This window comes from Pleurodeles waltl, chromosome 1_2 (genome assembly GCF_031143425.1).
Source record: "Pleurodeles waltl isolate 20211129_DDA chromosome 1_2, aPleWal1.hap1.20221129, whole genome shotgun sequence".
NCBI lineage: Eukaryota > Metazoa > Chordata > Amphibia > Caudata > Salamandridae > Pleurodeles > Pleurodeles waltl.
This window is the reverse complement of record NC_090437.1, coordinates 421,207,997-421,223,485: the sequence shown is the minus strand read 5'-3', so window position 1 is coordinate 421,223,485 and position 15,489 is coordinate 421,207,997.

Here is a 15,489-nt window from a genome sequence, read left to right as displayed (position 1 = left end):
GATTCAGTCATTTATCCATTTACATCAGTTTAGTGAACCCCTCTCAACTAACCTCTAATTGGCATTGGCATGTTCGGCTTCATGCAAAACAATTTAGTAACACAAATTTGGAAAACATCTAGCTATGGTCTCTGTCAAAAGAAAAGCAGTTGGTACCTAGAAAGTAAAAAGCAAACAGACAATCACAATTTCATTGTCACATAGTTACCCTCCAAGGTTTGGGTCAGCACTCAGATTCGGTCTTCGTCTTCAGGACATCATTTGATTCAACATCAGTCCGGAACTCAGCTCTCGGGGGAAAGGGGCACTTCCCTCACAAGGAGGTAAAGTGTAAGAATGGGCAATCAAAGGGCAAGGATAGTTTTAAATAAATCAGCCAGTCACTAACAAAAGTGACAAAGTCTCTGGCTCATAATGAATATCATCAGCATTTCCCCTCTCCTAGTCTCCTACTCCCTAAATCTAATTTACTTCCTGGTGACAGGGGTTTTTATCCCCTTTTCGTTGTACATTCCCCTAAAATCTGGTTGGACAAGGGTTGCAACCCACTATCTTTAGCCAATTAAAAACACATTATGTTATTAAATCTTTCACCCCGCATCAGTTCTCAGGCATTTTATTGGTCCATATGATTGACGTCTTTAGAGGTAGAATGTCCAGTATGATTTATCCTTTTGTAATTTCTTTGCGCATCTTCGGTCAGTAGCTCTATTGTCTGTACCGCTTTGGGCGACCTTGTACATTATACTAATCTACACTGTTGCATTTAGCTAGTACATTTCTACAAGCAATACGAATTTCATGAGAACGGATCTACTATAGTTACTTTCAGCTTCTAGTTTGAAAAAAAAAAACAAGAGTTCATGTCCTTTAGCGAGTCAGCACACTGCACGTTAGAAAAACACATTTAATATGAGAGCCAGGCAGCTAGGCCTCGACTCATGCTAACTAAGGCCTAAAAGATTTATTAGCATGACTTTTTAATAACATAATCATTAATAATTAGTATAAAACCATTCTTTAATATAATATTTCAAATTAGTCATTTTCATTAGTCCCTGTATACATTGGTGGCCACTCCCCATGGGCACAATTCAAGTGCACGTTTTAGCAAAACATTTTAATAAAGTTTCTATGCGGCATTATTATACATTAGTTCATAAAACATTTCATGTTAATATAGCTTATATAAGCTACGCTCTCTCAGTCCCTCCTCTGATGACCTTTGTCATCACACAACCTTTCTCTTTCAACCTTTCACTTTCAATTCTTCACCTTGCGCATAATGCGCATTTCAACATCTTGCCCTTTGTGTGAACTTTCCCAAATTTCATTAAACATTTTCTCCCTTTCATTTTCTTCATTTCTTTTACTTCATTTTGTCAAATTTCTCTTAATTCTTTCATTATTTTGCACGCTCCCCACAAACCTAATAAACAGATCAGAACAATTAATAGACCTCCTATTATTTTTGCAAGAACCCCGTTCCAAATATTACTAAACCAACTCCCTACTCTGGCAATTCCTCTCCCAACTTTCTCCCAAACTCCAGGTTCCTTCAAATCTTTCAAATCTGCACTATCTCTTGTTAGGTTAGTAAGCATACCTCTAATCTTTTTACTATCATCAGGAATGAACGAGCAGCAATGGCACTCGTTAAGCATCTTACAGACTCAGCCGCTCTTCGCTAAAAGAATGTCTAAAGCAAGCCGGTTTTGAAGAGTCATAGCTCTTTCCGCAGCAAGTTCAGTATCCATCAGGAGTATAGCCCCTATGAAGTTTGTCAGCATGTTATCCACAATAGTAGACAACTTTCGAATCTTTATGGAGTTTAAGATAACCCCTACTGAAGGAATTATGGCTCCATATATGTCACCAACGACAGCAGCCGCTGTCTCTCTCTTTTGTCTAGCATGTTGTAATTCAGACATTTTAGGTATTTGCTTTAAGTCATCAATCTGATAAATCTTTGGGAAAACTATCCCCAAATAACATGTCCCATACCATCCCTTAGGGAGACAGTAATAAGCATTAAGCCCACAAATGTAATCAATCCCAGTCCATTCAACATAAATGTCCATTTACTCTGAAACAGAAACACATGCATGCATTCACTCGTTCCCACAAATAAAGTGTCATGCTCAGATTTCGGCCTATATATACAAAGCCTACCTACATGTAATGCATCTATAGCTAATTTGCCCTGTGTCTTTATTGCGGTGTAAGCATAATCATTTGCGTATGTACGTTTTTCTAATCCTTTTTCTAATCTTTCTTTCAGTGCTTTGTGTCTATCATCAGTATGATCTAAAACACTTTTCTCTACAGGCGTTAGTAAGCAGGTCAGATTGTTGCGGTGTGCATAAGCTGTCCCAAATGTTAGTGTTGGCTCAAAGAATCCTCTAACTAATTTTATACTATGCTCTTTAGCTAGTTTGTTTAGAAACTCAATCACAGGCACAAAGGAAAACACTACATCTAAATTAGAGTAAAAATATTGCACATGTTCCTGGTCATAGAATCTTGTTAGTAGCAAACTACAGCTTATCCCATATGTTAAAGGCAGACTATGGTTGGTGACCCCTTCTTGTACTGATGAAGGAATCTTTGTGCACACATAACAGTTCCTCGCATCCATAGTATCAACATACTCATTCAGTAAGCGATAGAAGACATTAGTAGAAAGTTCCCCCTTCGGATTAGTTCCCTCATGCAAATATTTTGTATCTTGCTCAAACTTTTCCCACGGTGTTAGTGTAGCAGTATCAGGTTTTGAAGCATTGTTAGTCACTTTCTTATCTAACCATGGCATTCCCACAATTACACCTACGATTATTATTGCACACACAATACCTAAGATAACACTTAACCAACCACACACTTTACCCTTTTTGCTACTACCTCTAGTGTAAGCCATGATCTGTAAGGAATCAGATAAAAGAATAACTCAAAACAATCAACTTGAGGATGATTTAAAAGCTCTCCTTTTTTTTAATGCAAAATCCCTCTTTCTTTCTCTGCATGTATTAACAGCGTTTCACTCACCCCAGGACCCTTTTGTCAAATCAGGTTAGCAGCTTGTCATAATCGGTTTTCAAAGTCAAAAACAGGTTTTAAATGTCACATCCGGTAAATTATCAGTCTCTTTTCTCAGTTTTCAGTTTTCAATTTCAATTTTAACACAGTCTTTTGCTCTGTTTAAATTCAGGTACCGTAGTATTGGCCTGGTACCTCTCGATCAAAGCAAAATTCTAAGAATTCTTGCTGCCATTCAGATGTCGTGGCATATGCCCATTCAGGACCTACGTATCTTCTATTTGCGACTCTCTTTCTTTTCAATTTGCATTCACTCTGCAATTCTCCTTCACTAAGATCCTCCCTTCTGGTTGTATCAACTTCTTCTATAGTGTTGCAAGGGATGACATTCTCTCTTGTAGCTTGTTTCTTTGGCCAGTTATCACCTTTATGCATTTTCTTCCTTCTTGGCCTTTCAGGACGCTGAACAGCACCCTCCTCTTGTGCTATGGTGTTCTCTCTTGACGGACCTGCAAGTGGCTCAGGTGGAATCGGTGTGCTTTGAACTCCCTCTGCTCTTTCCCCCTCGTCTTCAGGGTCTGTAACGGGTTCAAGTTCTAACCCGTGTCTATCTACTTCTGGGAGAACCTCTCCTTGTCTTGGTTCTCCTGCTGCCTCTACTGAGATAGGCTCATCGTCACTTCTCTCAAACTCGTTTACTGTTTGAGGGACTAGGCCGTCCTCAGTGGGCTCTCCTGCATTCTCAGTTCCCCTTTGAATACTCTCCGGTCTCTGGAGTTGTTGTTTCGGACACTTCAAGTTCCTCATCAGTTGGACATGTCACCTTATTTGTGTGACTGGCTTGTATCCAGTTTGGTACTCCTGCACATTTCACAGCAGTGGTTGTCGTCAGTAATACTTGATATGGCCCCTTCCAACGCGGCTCCAAACACGACTTCCTCACGTGTTTCTTCACAACCACCCAGTCACCGGCTTTCAGGGTGTGACCTGGATCACTGATCGGTGGCAATGTGTTAGCTTCAACCTGGTGGGAAAAAGAGCGGACCACATCAGCCAGACTCTTGCAGTAGTCCAACACCATATCATCCGTGATATTTACAAGAGCATTTGCAGGTACTGAGGGCAACCTCATAGCTCTGCCCATGAGTATCTCATGGGGGTATAGTCGTGCGTTCTTATCAGGTGTGTTTCTCATTGACATCAGCACTAAGGGCAATGCATCTGGCCACTTCATATTGGTAGCTGCGCCCATTTTTGCCATTCTCGACTTCAAGGTACCATTCATCTGTTCCACTAGTCCTGATGCTTGGGGGCAGTGGCTACAATGTAGCTTCTGTTCAATGTCTAATGCAGCATACAAGAGCTTTGTCACCTCATTGTCGAAATGTCTGCCCCTATCTGATTCTAAAGAGACCGGGAATCCGAACCGTGGTATTAACTCTCTTAGCAACAGCTTTGCTACTGTGAGACTGTCATTCCTACGTGTAGGGTATGCTTCAATCCAGTGACTGAAAACACACACAATCACCAACACGTACCTCAAGTCTCCACACACAGGAATTTCAATGAAATCCATTTGCATCTTGCTAAATGGACCTTCAGCTCTCCCTATGTGGCTCAAAGTCACCACAGTCCCTTTTCCTGCATTCATCTGTTGACAGATGATGCACCTGTGACAGGTAACCTATGCGGCTTCTCTGAATTTCGGATTAAACCAATCAATTTTGAATAATCTGATCATTGCGTCTCTCCCAAGATGTGCCTGCCCATGGTAAAGCCTTGCAAACTGGGATAAAAGAGTGTTTGGCAAAACCAGCTTCCCCTCCTCTGAGACCCACAAGTCGTCAGCTCTCTGTACACATTGCATTCTCTGCCAGGAGCATTTTTCCTCTCTGCTAGCACAGCCCTGCAGTGATTTTAACTCATCTGATGTATCAACCACTCTTAATGCAAAGTTCAAACATGTTTCATTTTCAGTTTGCGGTAACAATTCCCACTGATCTTTGAACGATATACAGTTCAATGCGCAAAATCTTGCGACTTGATCTGCATAGCCGTTTCCCATTGACACAAAGTCTTGCGACTTAACATGAGCATTGCATTTCACCACAGCAATTTCAAGAGGTAACTGAATCGCATGCAACAAATCTTTAATCTGTTCGACATTTTTCACTGGTGAGCCAGAAGAGGTCATGAAACCCCTCTGTGACCATGATTGGCCAAGATCATGTACAATTCCAAATCCGTCTCTGCTGTCAGTATAGATAGTGACTTTCAAGTTTTCAGCTGCGTGGCATGCCTTAGTAAGGGCAATAAATTCAGCCACTTGTGCACAGTACACTCTTTCAAGCCAGGAAGCTTCTAGAATACCGGTGATTGTACACACGGCATAACCAGCTCACAGTATTCCGACTGAGTCTCTCAAACATGATCCATCAACAAATACAATGTAGTCATTTTCTTCTAACTGTGTATCTTTGATGTCAGGTCTGGGTTTAGTACATAGTTCTGTTACCTCAAGACAGTCATGTTCCACTTCCTCTGTATTACTATTCTCAGCATTTTCAACAGGAAGTAGAGTTGGCGGGTTCAATACAGGACACCTCTTCAAAGAAACATTCAGAGACATCAGTATAATGGTCTCATATCTCGTTAGCTTAGCATTTGTCATATGCTGAGTCTTAGTTCTGGTCAACAGAATTTCATCTGAATGTGGAACCATTACTGTTAGGGGATGTCCCATCACTATGCCTTCACACTGTGTGAGGCTCTGACCAACTGCTGCAACTGCGCGAAAACAACCCGGTAAGGCTGCTGCGACTGGGTCCAAAGTAGCTGAAAAATATGCTACAGGGCGGTTTGCACCGCCATGGACCTGTGTTAAGACAAACAAAGAACAAGCATCACGTTCATGACAAAATAGTAGGAAAGGCTTTGTGTAATCAGGCATACCTAAAGCTGGCGCCCTGCACATGCACTCTCTCAATTCCATGAATGCCTCAAGCTCTTCCTCGGACAAGAATATGGTATTCGGGTCATCCTTAACTTCCTTGCCTGTCAGTTTTATCAATGGATTCGAGATAATCGAAAAGTTGGGAATCCACTGACGACAGTAGCCCACCATTCCCAAAAACATCCTGACATCTCTCTTGGTTGTCGGGGATTCATTTGCAGTATAGCCCTCACCCTTTCTTTTGATATTCTCCTGGACTCTTTCTCAATCAAGTGCCCTAAGTACTTCACCTCTTTCTGACAATACTGCAGTTTCTTTGGGGACACTTTATGTCCGTTCTTTCCCAAATGGTTCAGTAAGGCAATTGGGTCATACCTACAGTCGTCTTTTGTTCTGGACGCAATCTGCAAGTCATCAATGTACTGTACCAGAGTCAAACTGAAAGGCAGTTCTAACGACTCTAAGTCCTTCTTCAATATCTGATTGAAGATGGATGGTGACTCAGAAAATCCTTGAGGAATTCTGCACCAACTGTACACCTTGTCCAGGAATTTGAAACTGAAGAGAAATTGGCTGTCCTCATGAAGAGGCACCGAAAAGAATGCTTGTGACAGGTCCACAACCGTGAACTACTCTGCATCACATGGAACCTGAAACATGATTACTGCTGGATTTGGCACTATGGGGCAACATTTTACCACAATATTGTTTATTTTCCTCAAATCCTGCACAATTCAATCCTTCCCACAAGGCTTTTTCAGACCCATTATTGGTGAATTACATGGGCTGCTCAATACCTCCTTCAGTACCCCTTGCTTTACAAAGTCCGCAATTATCTGTGATACCTGAATAAGGACATCTTGTGCCATGTGATATTGCCAACTGGGGAAACACTGCATTTGGCTTTACCTGTACCTCAACCGGTTCTACTCCCTTTATCAGTCCCACTTCCTTTCCTGTCAGGTCCCACACTTTCTCTGTCACTGTTCCCTGCACCTCAGCTGGTAAGTCTGCCACTGTAAGCATCGGGAATAGGGTTATTAGAGGGTAGTCTTCATTTACAGTCTCCTTCTCTGACTCCGAAAACTGCCCATCATCCCCCTCAGCATCACTGTTTGTTTGCACCTCAATCTCTTCATTAGAACAGGTAATCGAACATTTTGTCTTGCACAGTAAGGGCCATATTTATACTTTTTGGCGCACAACTGCGCCAACGCAGTTGTGCGTCAAAAAATTTAACGCCGGCTAACGCCATTCCAAAGCGCCATGTGGGCGCCGTATTTATGGAATGACGTTAGCCAGCGGAGCTGCCTGGTGTGCGTAAAAAAAATGACTTACACCAGGCAGCGCCGGCGTAGGGGAAAATGGAGCTTGGGCACCAAAAAATGGGGCAAGTCAGGCTGAGGCAAAATTTTCCCCTCAACTTGATTAGCGCCCTTTTTGTTTGACTCCCAACCCCCATTGAAATGACTCCTGTCTAAGCAAAGACAGGAGTCATGCCCCCTTGCCCAATGGCCATGCCCAGGGGACTTCTGTCCCCTGGGCATGGTCATTGAGCATAGTGGCATGTAGGGGGGCACAAATCAGGCCCCCCAATGCCACACAAAAAAAAAAAAAAAAAAATACTTACCTGAACTTACCTTAAGTTCCCTGGGATGGGTCCCTCCATCCTTGGGTGTCCTCCTGGGGTGGGCAAGGGTGGCAGGGGGTGTCCCTGGGGGCATGGGAGGGCACCTCTGGGGGCTCCTCCCGAGCCCACAGGTCCCTTAACGCCTGCCCTGACCAGGCGTTAAAAAATGACGCTAAAATGGCTGGACGTCATTTTTTTTTACCCGGCCACTCCCGGGCGTCATTTTTGCCCGGGAGTGTAAATACGGCACACATGCCTCGGAGTCATTTTTTAGACGGGAACGCCTACCTTGCATATCATTAACGCAAGGTAGGTGTCCACGCAAAAAAATGACCCAAACTCCAAGATCTTTGGCGCTAGACGGGTCTAACGCCAAAGTATAAATATGGAGTTAGTTTTGCGTCGGGATTGCGTAAAAAAAAACGACGCAATTCCGGTGCAAAAAGAGTATAAATATGCCCCTAAGTCTCTTCCCAGTAGGGACACAGGACTAGAATCGCAGACTACAAACTTATGCAGTCCCTGAAAGTTTCCAATCTCAACCTGGACCGGGTCTGTAATCAGGTTTGTCAAATACTGATTCGCTACTCCTACCACCCTTATGGTACGCCCTGAAAGTGGCAATTTCGGAACCTCTGCACTTCTGACTGTAGAGCGTGTAGCTCCTGTATCAACCAGGAATGAAACCTTGTGACCCATCACCTTTCACTCGACATAGGGTCCCCTCTGATCTACTTCTAGGGATGCTGCAAGCCTGCATTCCTCACTGTCTGAACTATCATCCGACCATTCATCGTTTATTCCATCCTCACCACGCAATGGGAACTGCTGCACTGTTTTATTTTGACTCATCATTTGGCCTGTGACCTGCTGAGGAAGCATCACCTGTTGCTGTCCCATTGGAGCTAATGGTAATTGCATTTGCTGTCTAGGTACCATGGGAACCTGTTGTTGTACCTGCTGCATTTGTGCTGGTTGAACACACAGCATTTGTATTTGCTGCATGGGCTGCAACCCCTGCATCTGAACCATGTTATTCTGAAAGTTCTGATTTTGACCTCTCAATTTTGGACCCCTTATATTTTGAAATGTACCGAAATCAGTGCTTTGTTGAACGACACCATCATGCACCACATTTGGGCATTCCCGCTTCCAATGCCCCCGCACGCGTGACATGGTGACACCTTTTTCATCCCCTGCGCATCATTTTGAACCTCCACAGTATTCAAATCTGGACTACGATTCACAAAACCCCGACCTCGGCCTCTCGGCTGTGCCTGAAACATGCCATTCCCTTGCGCCTGCTGTTGTACCATCTGTTGGATTCCATTCCCCTGCATTCCTGCCTGCGCTGCCTTAATCTGCATCACCATTACTTTCTCCTTCAACTTTCTCTGCTTCAGCTCAATCTCATCACTGCAGTATTTTGCATACTGTAACACCTCATCAATCGGCTTCGCTTGCCAACAGATCAAATGATTCTTAATCATCTGGCTAACCTCTAGTCTCAATCTTTCAACAAATCTGAACACAAGATGGTTCATTTCTTTCGGCTCAATAGTCTCAGTGCCACTGAAATGCTTGAACACTTTCAACAGCCTCTCATAATAAGCATGGATCGATTCTTTAACCTCCTGTGAGGTCCAGTCGATTTTCTGTCAATCAGTAACTTTCGGCGACACTTTCTGCTTCAAAAACTCAATCACTTTATGATAGTACTTCATCACCTCCTCAGATGGTGCTCCAGTCACCTTATCCCTTGCTGGTTCCTGCGTCGGCCAGTCCACACCTCTCTTGCACTCAAGCCATAAGTCAGGTGGAACAATGATCTCAAACAAGGTATTCAAGTCCTCCCAGAGACACTTCGCAAGCTTCACAAACCTGTCTGTCTGCTGATACCATTCTATCAGTTTCTCCCTCAACCTGGGATAATCATTTGTGAATGATATGATGTCACCCCTAGACCACGGTACATGGACTAGAACCCCTCCAGCTGTTTCTCTCATTGGTAACATCTTTACTGTCCCAGTGTCCGGTGAAGCTTTAGTCTGATTTGATTCCGGACTGTCACTTTTCTCCTTATCTCTTTTCTTTGCCCTTCTGCCTTCCCACTTTTCTAAGGGTCCCCAGATCTGTGCACTTTGCAGTATTTCTTTAAGATGTGCTTTCATTACGGCAGATCTCATGTAATCAAAATCTTTAGAATCAAAGTCTAATCCATAGCTTCTTTTCAAATGTTTAGTATTCTCAAGGTCTATATTGTAATTATCTGCCAGGTTCGCCAACCTCTGATGCACCTTGCCCACTTCCTTAGTGATTTTAGGGCACAGATACCTCAATTCTGCTTCTGTGTAAGACTCCAATCGGTTTACCCCCAGTGTCCCTTCTACTAGTTCCGCAGCTTCCACGCCCAAACTCACAAAGTTCAGATATTCATCCCTTTCTGACTTATCCATAGTTACCGCAGTATTTTGTGAAGCATAAGTCTTTTCTAACCACTCATTCAACTGTTGCACAGAAAAGCCTTGCCGTGAAATATTCCCTGCATGCATCATTGGCGACTGTGAGGTACTCGTACTTATTGTCTGTGGGGTTAGCACACCTAACCCTGCTTGTCTCATTGCCTTCAAAGGTGCTTCAATCGGACTAAGGTCTAACAAGGACCTGGGTCCTTCAGCTGATTGCTCTCTTGGTGACATTAATTGGGGAGTTCCTATGGACCCTCCTCTTATTGCCTCTTGGGTCATCACTCCCTGATCACACATACCAGGCTTACCTTGCGCATACAATGGTACCGGGGGACCAACCGTAATTGGTAATGATATGGCAGCTGGTGTCTGACCTGGTCCCAAACCCCGTGGAGCAGTAACTCCCAAAGCTTAGCTCACTGTGGCCGGTGCAGGTACGAACGGAGGTCCTGCCGCTGGACTATAACCCAGAATCAGCTGTTGCTGTGGCTGGGGCAGCAATTGCGGAGTTGGCTCAATCTGCACTAACATCGATTTTGTATATATCGGATCAGGCGGCACCATCAGACTCGTAGTAGTCTCTAGTACTGGGACGTCTGGATAGATCCTCTGTATCTGTGGTGGAGGTTGCAACTGTATCTGCATGTCTGGCGCAGTGGGTACACTGACACCATTTTGTGTCAAAACTGTATCACTAGTCTGCACTGTATTTGTAACTCCCTTATCCTGTGTCGGGTTCCCAGGACCCGCACTAGTGCTCAGGGCATTGTCATCTATTGCATAAGGTGGCGGGCGATCATGCCACAACTGGTTAAGAAACTCTTCATCATCTGAGTCGTCTTCCTCTATCCAAGACCTCTTAGTCTCTTTTGGCTTGCTAGGGCCCTTATCTGTCTTACAAGTAGCTTTCTTTCCCTGTGTCTCGTCTTCTTGTGTTATTGCTGGAAACAATTTGAGGCTGTCAACTATTCCTCTTCTCCACATTTTGCTCTCGTTGTCCCATCTAGCCTCAGCTAAAGTCTTCTCTGCCCTCTTCATTCTCCTCTCAAATTTCTGCTGTCTTTGTCATATGGCCATTAAATCCCAGACTGCTAATGCCTCATACTGGGCTGGTCTTGGAGGCGGCTTTTGTACACTTAACATCCACCTCAAATTCTCTAAAATTCTCGTATTGAACGTTCCGTGCTCTGGAAATGCCAAACATCCCTCCTTTTCTGTTAATTTGCGCCACTGCTTTATCCAAAGACAAGGCGCGGCTCCCTTCTCCTCCATTACTATATAAGCTGAAGTAGCCTCAGGCAGTGTAGGCTCCCCTTCACTCACCATAATGTATGCGTCTCCTTTCAGAGTGCTCCTTAAAGCCTTGAAAAAATTAATCCTTACGTCTTTTAGTTTTGTTTTAAACTAATCAGGAAGTGACTTTAATTCCCAGGACACTCTTCACCCACCTCTCTCAACCTATTGCCTCTCACGGATGGCTGCCAATCCGTGCGCGACCCCTCTCGGCAACTGACCTATCCCAGTGCGGCACCACTGACGTCACACTCACACACTGTAGCTGACAAAGTCTTGCGTCTTGTCCTCCCCACACTAGATTCACATCAATCTAATGCAATATATTGCGAGCACCTTTAACAACAACAACAACTCAAATTTGCTGGTTTACTACAGGAAGGGTACACAATCGCTTCAGAACTTTACAGAGATTTCACTTGAAGCCTCGGCCGCTACTCTTGCCTTCTCAGTTCCCGCATACGCAAGCAGAATTCAACCCGCAAATCCTACTCTCGTCTTGTCAATGGTTTGTTCTAGTGCACTATATAACTTGCCAAATCTCCATCGAAGGTTTCACTCATACACTTGACTCAAACTCGACTTGTCAACCACGCCTGATTGACCTATTTAAACCGCACAAATTACAACATAAACCCAAGTGTCTCCTACACTTGTCAATATACTCCACAGTCTTAGACCACGACGAGTCCGTACATCACCAACCAACCACGTGGATGATTTTTTAGCACAAAGGGCCACACTCATATGAAGTATGACGACTTCCCTACTCTCATACTGCAGAGTACGCCCACTCCTGCTAAAACAACATTACTAAAACACACAAAACTTCACAAATCCCCTGCAAAATGCATAAGCTGAGCAAGCGCAAATTCTACACCACACATGCTAAGACGCCGAGAACATTCCCAACTCACTTAGGCAGGCTCCGAGATCCCTGGAAGGTCTTGGGGAATTTAGAAACACTTTGCATTATCTCAGAAAAACAATCTAAACAGTAATTCTCTGTCCTAGGGCCCCAAAGGGCCAAACCGTCGCTCTTCTACCAGAACTGTTAACGCGTCCCTTTATAATAAATTATTACACATTGGGACTCGTTTTAGGCCAATGAATCTTTTGACCCAGTTGAGAAACACATTAGGAAGAGATAACTGATCAACATGTCAATCAATATGTCAATAATATCATTAATATTTATTGCAACAATGCATTTCACCTTAGTCAAAGACATTAAACAAACTCAAGACACCACCGTGGCCTTGCAGTCATGAATAACCACACCAGTTTAGCATAAATTTTGTGATATTTATTCCCTATTGGCTACAATACTACGAGCAAATTTATTAATCTCAAAACAAATAAGCACAATAGCATAGTCACAATATGGCAACTCTGATAAGATTTCATTAACGCAAGAATCACAAACATTAGAACATAGCAAAGTGTGAACATAGGCTATCCTTAGCAAAATATAGTCAACAAAGCATTGATTCAGTCATTTATCCATTTACGTCAGTTTAGTGAACCCCTCTCAACTAACCTCTAATTGGCATTGGCATGTTGGGCTTCATGCAAAACAATTTAGTAACACAAATTTGGAAAACATCTAGCTAGGGTCTCTGTCAAAAGAAAAGCAGTTGGTACCTAGAAAGGAAAAGCAAACAGACAATCACAATTTCATTGTCATATAGTTACCCTCCTAGGTTTGGGTCAGCACTCAGGTTCGGTCTTCGTCTTCAGGGCATCAGTTGATTCGCCATCAGTCAGGAACTCAGCTCTCGGGGAAAGGGGCACTTCCCTCATAAGGAGGTAAAGTGTAAGAATGGGCAATCAAAGGGCAAGGATGGTTTTAAATAAATCAGCCAGTCACTAACAAAAGTGACAAAGTCTCTGGATCATAATGAATAGCATCAGCATCTCCCCTCTCCTAGTCTCCTACTCCCTAAGTCTAATTTGCTTCCTGGTGACAGGGGTTTTTATCCCCTTTTCGTTGTACATTCCCCTAAAATCTGGTTGGACAAGGGTTGCACCCCACTATCTTTAGCCAATTAAAAACACATTATGTCATTAAATCTTTCACCCCGCATCAGTTCTCAGGCATTTTATTGGTCCATATGATTGACGTCTTTAGAGGTAGAATGTCTGGTATGATTTAATCCTTTTGTAATTTCTTTGCACATCTTCGGTCAGTAGCTCCATTGTCTGTACCAGTTTGGGCGACCTTGTATATTATACTAATCTAGACTGTTGCATTTAGCTAGTACATTTCTACAAGCAATACGAATTTCATGAGAACGGATCTACTATAGTTACTTTCAGCTTCTAGTTTGAAAAAAAAACAAGAGTTCATGTCCTTTAGCGAGTCAGCACACTGCACGTTAGAAAAACACATTTAATATGAGAGCCAGGCAGCTAGGCCTCAACTCATGCTAACTAAGGCCTAAAAGATTTATTAGCATGACTTTTTAATAACATAATCATTAATAATTAGTATAAAACCATTCTTTAATATAATATTTCAACATTAGTCATTTTCATTAGTCCCCGTATACATTGGCGGCCACTCCCCGTGGGCACACTTCAAGTGCATGTTTTAGCAAAACATATTAATACAGTTTCTACGTGGCATTATTATACATTAGTTCATAAAACATTTCATGTTAATATAGGTTATATAAGCTACGCTCTCTCACTGTCAACCATTAGTATCAGCATTGTGTGGAGTATGTATTAGCTTGTACTCTACATCTAATTGCACATGCACTACAACTCACATTCCGGAAAAGACAATGGCCCTGATAAATGCAACAACAACACTGCCTTAGCATCATGTCACCAAAGTGACGCACGACAAGATTTGGAACCAAACCAAATTAGGTGTGTATTGATTTTGTGCTATATGTAATAATGCAAAGGCAGCATAAACTTCACATAGATCAGGCCTGAAATTCCTCATCATCTGTGTCAATTTTCAACCATACATCCCCAGTAACTTGAATATGTTATTGGGAGTATGGGATGCAGTTGGTAACCATAAAGGGTCAGTGTTGACAGGTACACATGAAAGCCTGGAGTCAGGGAGTGGACCATATGTTAGGAGGGCTGCCAACTAGGCAGCTGGCATCCATAGGTCTATCACATTTACATTCATGTGTCCAGGTGTAGACACCCATCAATACCTGATCTGACAATATAGGCCCTCATTATAACCCTGGCGGTCGGTGTTAAAACGGTGGTAAAATCGCCAACAGGCAGGAGGTAAAAAAATTTAATTATGACCGCGGCAGAAACCGCCAACATAGACAGCCACTTTAACACTCCGACCGCCACGGCGGTACAAACAAACAGCATGGCGGTCACTGCCAACAGACAGGCGGAAGACAATGTACCTCCCACACTATTATGAGAGGCCAATCCGCCACCTTTTACGATGCGGATTCAACGCGAACAAAAACACGGCGGAAACAGGACTTGGAAGGGAAAACTCTCACCTCTACACACCCCACGAGGAACCAGGACGCCATGGAGCCGGAACTCCAAATTCTCCCTGCGATAGTCTTCCTGCTCCTCTACCAGGAGCACGACCGACGGCGGCGACGACCACGGTGAGTACTGCACCTATGACACAGGGTAGGGGGGAGGGAAAAGAGAGTGACACACACACGCACGCAACACGCAACACGCAACACCCCCACCCTCACCCACAACAACACACACACCAATACATGCTGAAACAGTTTCCCCCCTCTCCCCCCCCCATGTAAGAACGCAAGGACAAAAGGAAATGAGTTGAAAGATTGTAATCATGAAAAATCCATTACTCAAAAATATATATACACTATTAACAAATATGTACACCAAGACTTCAAGTCCAGGTACTGCACCTATATAGTCCTTGGACCACTGGGCCCAAAATGCATGGGTGAGGCCCACACTCAATAACCGATCCAAACGGAGAGAACACTGCAGGGGCATCAGATCGAAATGAAACAGGCACCTCAGGGGGAAGGGAAGGGGGGGCACCTCAGCCGGATGAGTGCACAACGCCAGCTCCACAAGGTGGCTCCATGCCCATTGATGTATCCTGGGGAGTGCAAAGCCACAGTCTC